Below are 8,958 nucleotides of genomic sequence, written 5' to 3'. Positions count from 1 at the left end.
GGTGCTCACCAAGCAAGGCCCTAGGTCAGACCGGCCCTAGCACCCTCAAAAGGTAAACGCTCTGGAGCAGTAAAGTTAGAGATCCCTGAGCTCACCCGGTGCAACTTCCCTGTGTACGGCATGTTACTAAATACGAGGCGAGTGTGTCCCGAGAGCTTGCCAGCACGGTGACACCGGAGCGCAGGTGACGCTGCTGCAGGGAGGGCACGGGGTGACCGGGTGCCGCGCCTTCCCTCCACAATGACACGACACTGACACGGTGCGAACCTTGGCAGGGTCTCCTGAGGGCAGGCGGGCGTGTCCGTGCCTCCGCTCTGCACCTGTTCTGCCGGCTTAATGTCAGGGTGCATCTGAGTGGAGGCCGCTGTGGAGCCCGAGTCCTGGGTCACCGCTAGGGAGGCGTTGCCAGGCCAACTCGAGGCGCGACAATCCCAGACTGGATTCCAGCGGGCCACACACGGAGGGGCTGGCAGCTGGGTAACAGCAGAACCCAGTGTCCGGGCAGATCTCCAAGTCCATGGTTCACCCCAAGGCAGTCCTCAGGCACCCCGGGAAACAGCAGAGGGCGTCCCTCGTGGGAAAGACACATTTTCTATGGTGGCTTTCTCTGTGTCCCCCACCTCCTGCCCACCCCTGCAGGGACACCTTGCAGCCAGCACAAAGGAGAGAACTGTGCGTCCTATGGTTTTGCCCGGACTGCAGAGTTCCACGCTTCCTACTCCAGTGGCCAAGAAAACCTGCCCGAGGCACAGGAGTGGAGCTCAGGACCTCACGCTTGCGGCAGGCACTGTGCCCCTGAGCTATGTGCCCGGCCCAGGAAGAGCTTAATACAGAAGCAAGGGATCTGCGGGAAGGGACAGGGTTAGTCATCTGTAGCTTTCCAAACCTCGTCGCATCGCATCGTGAGGTCACCTCTGTGGGCCTTACGATGCCTTCATTTCTTAGTCTTCCATACAAGGAAAACTGTTTTCTTTGCAAATAAAAAGAAAGCAAGGAATTTATAGAACCCTTTAAAAAAAACAGAAGCAGAGAGCTGTGAGGCCAGCCAGCACCGGAGCTGGGCTACACCGTCTCACACTGGGCATGGCGGGGAGGCCCCCCCTGAGGGCACTCCCACCGAGGAACGTTCCTCCGTGCCAGGCCTGAGTCAGCTCCCCCAGCTCTCCAGTGCCTGGGCTCCGCACAGCGAGATCTGTTTCCGCCCAGCGAGATCTGTTTCCGCCCTCGCTCAAGCCCTTACTTGCCAAGTAGAATGGACACCCTGTCCTGTGCTGCAGGCCAGTGGCAGCAGAGTTACAGACCGCTGGCCAGGCAGTGCCATTCACGGGAAGAGCAGGTGACAGGGAGGGTGCCAAGAGCTTGGGGTGAACCGAAAAGAAGTGAGGCACGGACACGCCCGCCTGCCCTCAGGAGACCCCGAGGTTCGCACCGTGTCAGTGTCGTGTCATTGTGGAGGGAAGGCGCGGCACCCGGTCACCCCGTGCCCTCCCTGCAGCAGCGTCACCTGCGCTCCGGTGTCACCGTGCTGGCAAGCTCTCGAGACACACTCGCCTCGTATTTAGTAACACACTGTGCACAGGGAAGTTGCACCGGGTGAGCTCAGGAATCTCTAACTTTACTGCTCCAGAGCGTTTACCTTTTGGGGGTGCTAGGGCCAGTCTGACCTAGGGCCTTGCTTGGTGAGCATTAAAAAGCAAGGGAGTCTGAAAACCAAATGGAACTTTAAAGAAAATATAAAAACTTGAGAAGCCATGCTGGGTCCGGGAGGAGCACATCAAGAAGCCAGCTCGCCCTTCTGGTGAGCTGAGCAAACCATGCGGGGCCCAGGAGGAGAGAAGCAGCTCACCCTTCCCGTGAGCTGACCTGCGGTGGGCTGAGAATTGAGAAGCCCCCCACCCACCCCCGTAAGCAGCCGGCTGGTTGGGAGGACAGGCTGGGTTGACAGCAGCTGAGGCACAAAACAACTGAATGCTTCTGTTGCTTGGTGGACTTTGCAGGCCTGGCCGGCGGTCTGAGCATCGATCGGGAGGTGACAGTGTGCAACACAGCAGCTGGGGCGGGGTCCTTCTGTGCTGGTTTTGAAATCCAGTGTTGGTCTCACTGTTCTGTTCTGTTCTTCTGATTTATTGTTTTGTATTCGAGCTTGTTTTGCTTGTCTTTATTGTGTTCTGCTTTGTTTGTTTTTACCATGTCCGATGGAATGAACAGCTTTTGTGAAGACAGCCGGAGACCCCGTGGTGGCCCTGGTGGTTCCTGTTATCCCGCTTCAAAGTTCTGTACCAATTTCACTGCTTTGTTTTGATTGGCTTCACCCTGTTTTGTTTTGTTGGGTTTTATTCTCTTTAAAATAAAAATAAACAATAAAAACCCAACAGAAGAGGGGGAAAAAGAGTAAGAAAGGACAGGACAAGGAAGGAGGGGAGGAGACCAAAACAGCCTTGATTTATGCTGAAGGCTGGAAATGAACCCGGGCTTTCTGAGTCACAACAGGGCTCACAGGCCGTTAGCAAGTTAAAAAGACATTTCCTTTGGCTTTCCCTTTAGCTAAGTCTCCTGCAAACTTAAAAATATAATGCAAGGACAGATCTGAGATACCCCAGACAAAGACGACAAAACGCTGTGTGGAAAGAGGCCAAGAGGCGGCTGGGCATCGGTCAGCATCCCGGCTGGTCAGTGGAGTCCAGTCTCCGGGGAGATGGGGATGCAGGGAGCATCGGAGCCAGAGGGAGCAGCAGCGGGAATCCGCGGTGAGAGACCAAGCAGGGCCGAGCCAGCACTGTGTCGCTGTGCTCCCCTGCAGGCCCTGGGGACCTGGTACCCGCGGGGGCCGCGGGAGCTCCTCTCCCACAGGGCACAGCGCTCACGGCACCCAGGGCAGGACGGGAAGTCCGCCAGGACCGTGACACTGTGAGGGCACAATCTAGTGCAGTTTCAGAAGTACAAATTAAAACAGCCTATAAGCCACCCACTTGAAAACTTTACCTCCACAGGAGCGGGTATGGTGGCGCATGCCTGCGACGCCCAGGAGGCTGAGGCAGGAGGATTGCAGGTTTGAGGGCAGTTTAGACAGCTTAGAGATTTGATGAGAGCCTGTCTCAGAAAGTTAATTTAAAAAAGGAAGAAGCAGTGCAGAGGCCCTGGGTTCAATCCCTAGTATCAGAAACAAAGCACAAAATACTAGTGGATTAGATACTTTTTTTAATGTAAAGGCGCAAATAAACTAATGGGGATGACATGGGACTCCAACCGCAGAGGCTGTGCAGACTGAACCTGTTACCAGGGTCAAACGCAGGGCTTCAAAGCAGGGTTTTTTTTTTTTTTTTTTTTTTGTCTTTTTTTAAGGCAGGGTTTCACTATGCAGTTCAGGCTGGCCTTGAACTCACTTTGTAGGTTGGCTGGTCTCAAACTCCCAACCATCCTCCTGCCTCAGCCTCCCGAGGGCTGGGATTACAGGCATGAGCCACCACGCCTGACTCAAAGCAGAATTTTAAATTAAAATCAAATGGGTAGATCTGTAGGGAAAAAAAAACCACACTAAGTTTAACCAGGCTAGGCAGTGAGATAGAGCCCTGAGGAAGCTGTCACCTTAACGGGAAGGAAGGTCCTCCTTCCATGACCAGACAGCTATCAAGGATACTTTCAGAAAACTCAGAACCCATTGGATGAGGTGGTGTCCCTTCGGTTGTGAAGCCGTTCTCAACACAGCACAGGACAGGATAGGACTGCACAGGACAGGACAAGACAGGATAGGACTGCACAGGACAGGAGAGGACAGGACAGCACAGGACAGCACAGCACAGGACAAGACAGCACAGCACAGGACAGGACAGGACAGGATAGGACTGCACAGGACAGGACAAGACAGGACAGGACAGGACAAGACAGGACAGGACAGGACAGCACAGGACAGGACAGGACAGCATAGGACAGGACAGGACAGGATAGGACTGCACAGGACAGTACAGGACAGCACAGGACAGCACAGGACAGGACAAGACAGGACAGGACAGGACAAGACAGGACAGGACAGGACAGCACAGGACAGGACAGGACAGCATAGGACAGGACAGGACAGGATAGGACTGCACAGGACAGTACAGGACAGCACAGGACAGCACAGGACAGCACAGCACAGGAGAGGACAGGACACCACAGGACAGGACAGGACAGGACAGCACAGGACGGCACCAGACAGGACAGGACAGGACAGCACAGGACAGCACAGCACAGGAGAGGACAGGACACCACAGGACAGGACAGGACAGGACAGCACAGGACGGCACCAGACAGGACAGGACAGGACAGCACAGGACGGCACCAGACAGGACAGGACAGGACAGCACAGGACAGCACAGCACAGGAGAGGACAGGACACCACAGGACAGGACAGGACAGGACAGCACAGGACGGTGTCCGTGCTGACCTGACTCAGAGTGAGAAGCAGAAATCCCAGCTCCTGGCAGGTTGGACCCAGCAGTGCAGGAGAGCTGGGTTTGCGCCCCGATCTGGATGTCCGCTTACTGTCTAAAAGCCAGCAACCGCGACTTACGTCATTTCAGTAGAGAGACGAAAGCTACTAATAACACTCAGCATCTTCCCCTGTGTCTCAATCACTTTTTACTGGTTGCTGAAACAAAATACCTGATGCCCAAAGGTGGGAAAGGAAAGGTTTATTTCTTAGTTTTTGGAGGTTTCAGTCCACACTCAGTTTGCTCCAAGACAGGCGGGCATGGCTGGGCTGCAGTTCATGGCAGCTGCAATCAGCAAGAAAGCAAGACACACCTTCTTCCTGCCATCGATCACATCCTGGCTCCACCTCTAGGCCAGCGTAGCACTGACACCATCAATCCAAGCGCTGGACAATGAACCAGTCACAGATGCTTAATGCATGAGGCTTGGTGGCCACAGACTTAAACCATGACACCACAGTAATACGACTAGTGGCCCAGAGTAGAAGAACACCTCCTTATAAAAGTCGTTTGTGAAAAAACACTGCAGTGTGAAATGTTCAGATCATCCCTTTAAACTGAGCGGAGACAGGCTGTCCGGTCGGTCTTTCTTGACACTGCGGTGCTGATCCTGGTCAGCACAGACACAGGGAGGAAAAGTTCCTGGTGTAAGAACTGGAAAGAGCTCCTGCTGAGACTGAACACCTTGAAGGACAGAGAGGCGCCTTATAGAACAGAAGTTTGTACAGCGGGGTGTGGTGGCTCATGCCTGTCATCCCAGCACTCGGGAGGGTGAGGCAGGAGGGTCCAGGTGAGTTCGAGACCAGCCTGGGCTACAAAGTGAGCCCAAAGCCAGCCTGAACTGCATAGAGAGGCCCCATCTCAAGAAGACAAATAAACTCCAAAAAACCAAAATATGAATGGGACTTGATGAGCTACAGGAGCAACGACATTACTGTAAATCCAGAAAGGATTTAAACTTGGTAAAAATTGGAGCGAAAAGGAGAAATATGGTGTCGGCATTACTGGAAAACACTGCGTCCTCGGGCTGTGAGTTCACAGCAGCACTGAAGCTGAAAGCAATCCAGACCTCTACAGATGGATGGGTAAATAGGGACACGGCCGTATTGTAGAATACTATACAGTCGTGCAAACAATGCGGTTACAGGTGATGAACTGAAAGGGATCTGAAGAACAACCCAAGAAACGGAGTCACAGACAAACACAAGCAGTGGGGTCCCGTCGGCTGCGAATGTAAAACAGGAAAATCTGAATATTTTATTAAGAGTGCACACATGGATAATAGACCCACAAATAAAAATAGGGGGATTATTCACAAAAATCCAAAACACTGTTTACGTCGCATGGTATGGGGGCAGACAAATGGGGATGCTGGGCAGGTGGGAATAAGTCCTGTGACCTTTTCCTACTCTCAGACCAAGCAAAGAGAGAAATAATCATATATATATATATATATATATATATATATATGATTTTTTCAATTTTTTGAGACAGGATCTCCCTATGTAGCCCAGGCTGGCCTTGAATTTGAGGGGATCCTCCTGCCTCAGCCTCCTGAGTGCTGGGCTAACAGGTGTACATGTTCTATTTCTTAAGCTAAATATTATGCATGATCTTTGTTTTCACATGCTGGGTCACTGTACAAGCCCTGCCCCGCCTGGTTTATCCTCTTCACCACCCACACGCAGCCCACCTAACTGTGCGCGTATGTGTGCGCGTGTGTGTTTACACACTTTTAGGGGACACAGATGCAGGCTTCTGCGACGTGCACTACCTTCCCAACAGGACACTGTGCGGCTCTGTGGGGGAAGGGCCACCACAGAAGAGGACAACACGGAAGAGACCGGCTGCAGTGCCCCTCACGTGGGCAGGTGGGGCCCCAGGCAGCTGGGATGCTGTGGTGTCCTCGCCATGCTGGTCTGAGCTGGCCACGACTGGCCTGCTGGTGACCACGCCCCACGGTGTCTATTGTACAAAGTGGACGAGGGCCTGGCGGGTGACGGGAAACTCAGGTCAGAAGGCCTGTGGACTTGCCGTTCTGTGGACTTTCTGAAGTGCACGTCTCTTCTGGGCGTGCGATCCATGGCACCTTTGTGTGTTAGGCTTCCTCGGCAGCCACAGGCTGCTTCTCCACTCCTGCAAGGGCGGTGCCCATGGGAGTTTTACAACCCGTCCCTGCCCGGGCGGTCATTGTCCAGGCCGCTGGCAGGCTAAGCCAACGTGGTCAGGGTGATTCCCCCATGCAGGGACGAAGCTAGATGTTTTGATATTCGATCCAGAGATTTTAAACCATTAACCAGATCTTGAAACATCTCATCCCCAAACAGGGCAGGGTCATCTTGATTTAGGGGGTCAGGCAGGGCCGGACAGGGCTGGCAGCCAACTGGCAGCCCATCGGCTGGGAGGCAGAGCTGTCCGTAGTCGATCTGCCCAGCTGGGTCCACCAGAAGGCCTGGGACATGGCTGTGGCTACGTAAGTAAACCCAGGCGCCAGCCCCAGCAGCCTACCTTACTCACCACCAGGGGGCACCAGCCTGCGCCTGGAGGCCGAAGGATGTGGGCCCAGCTCTGCCCCGCTGGCCTGCAGCTGGGCTTTGGGCTCCTGGATAGTGGAGTCTTACACCGCGCTGCCCATCCCTTCCCGGGATAAACGGAAAAATTAGCAGGGCACCGGCAGGCTCAGAATCCACCCTCCAGGGACAGGCAGGCGTGTGCAACCTGCTTAGCGCTGGGCATTGGCTGGATGCAGCTTACACGTGGCCGGTGCCACTCTGCCACAAGCAAGCGCCCCAGTGGGGAGCAGCGGCTGGCTCGCCGCGCCCTGGGCATCCTGGACCCCGCTAGCAACGTGCTCCTCGGTCGGCTCCCAAGGCCCTGGGCCGCCGACCCCCACTGCGCTTCCTGCACCCCACCCCTGGCGGGCAGGGGCGACCACTGACATCTCCAGGTGTCTTCAGGGCTCTCCGCGGCCAGCCACAGAGGATCATGGCCAGGGAGGACTTCGGGAAGCCCCGTCCTCCTCTGCCAGACCCACGCCGGCCGGGCTCTGAGCACAGCTGCTCCCTGCAGCTCATCCGGGGTGCGCAGAACACGGTAACCCCGCGCGGGCCTCAGTGGAGGCCTCGAGTGGAGGCTCTGACAAGAGACAGAACAGCAAACGGGCCCGAGTAAAATGTGCAAAACCTACTTTGGGACTTGGGTGCCTTGTCTGTCTTCACTCAGCTTCTAGAATTCTAGACTTTATTTTCCTTCCCAGGATCCTGAGGTTTGTTTGGTTTGTTTTTCTAGGGACGATCCAACTAAGCCCTCCTCTGCGGCCACTGAACCGAGCACGTGGAGATGTTGGCGCTGCCCTGGGAAACGGGGAGGCAGCCGGCGTGCTTCCCTGCCCTCCGAGCTCGCGGTGACCTTGGCTGCGCCCTGACTCACTCCGAACTGAGCCTGGTGCCTGTGCCCTCCTGCAGGGCCCTGTGCTTCAGTAACTATGAACGCGCTATTTCCAGCATCAGCAAACACACCTGTCATCCCAGCACTCGGGAGGCTGAGGCAGGAGGATCCCCGTGAGTTCCAGGCCAGCCTGGGTTACATAAGTAAGACTGTCTCAAAAAACAAAAAACGAAGAGAGGAGAGAGACACCGGCTTCTGACAGAGCCTATTTCGCTCATCCCGTGTTAAAGCTCACAACCCAGCAGTGTCGTCAGTGCTGGGAAGCCCAGGTCTTTGCAGATGGGTGCTCCTGGGAGCTATTCTGCTCGGCCCGAGCCTCGCCTAGGAGTGGGAAGGCGCACAGCTCTGACGGTGGCCGCATTCCGTACTTGCTGCCAGGTGGGTTGTTTCCAGCCCACTGGCCAACCAGAAGGCGGAAGGCACCCCTCGGACCCGCTGGCAAGCCCAGGGAGTGGACGCAGCTGCCACAGGGCAGCCAGCTTCCCGTGGCTCACATGGAGGCCAGTCGGGGGCAGCAGGCAGAGCAGCAGCTTTGTCTCCCCCCATCTGCTTGGGCCAAGAGGTCACGAAAGGCGCAGGGATGCAGCCGGCCAGATGGGGGCACGGGGCGGGCACAGAGGCGCTGAGGCAGGATCAGCGCCAAGGCTGGGGACAGAGGGGTCCCCGGGGCTGAGAGTGCGTCGTTATTTACCTCTGCTAAGGTCACCACAGCGAGCGGCAGCTCGGAGTCTGGCTAAAAGCAAAAAGGAAAAAACTCAAGAGTAGATAAAGAGATTAGAGCTGGCGGAGCTCAGGCCTGGGCTCCCAGCACTCGGGAGGCCGAGGCAGGAAGATCGTTGCGAGTTCGAGGCCAGCCTGGGCTGCACAGTGAGCTCAAGGCCAGCCTGAGCTGCAGAGGGAGACCCTGTCTCAAAATAAAAAAATAAATATTAAAAAGACAAAGAAATGAGTAACACCTGTAACCCTTTGAGTGGAAAAGGCGTTTACTTTACAGGGCACAGTACATGACATATAAAACTGCGTAAAATCAGTCTTAGAAAAT

This window comes from Cavia porcellus, unplaced genomic scaffold, assembly GCF_034190915.1.
Source record: "Cavia porcellus strain 051 isolate PalLab524CR breed Dunkin Hartley unplaced genomic scaffold, mCavPor4.1 scaffold_8, whole genome shotgun sequence".
Lineage (NCBI taxonomy): Eukaryota > Metazoa > Chordata > Mammalia > Rodentia > Caviidae > Cavia > Cavia porcellus.
This window is presented reverse-complemented; position numbering follows the sequence as displayed.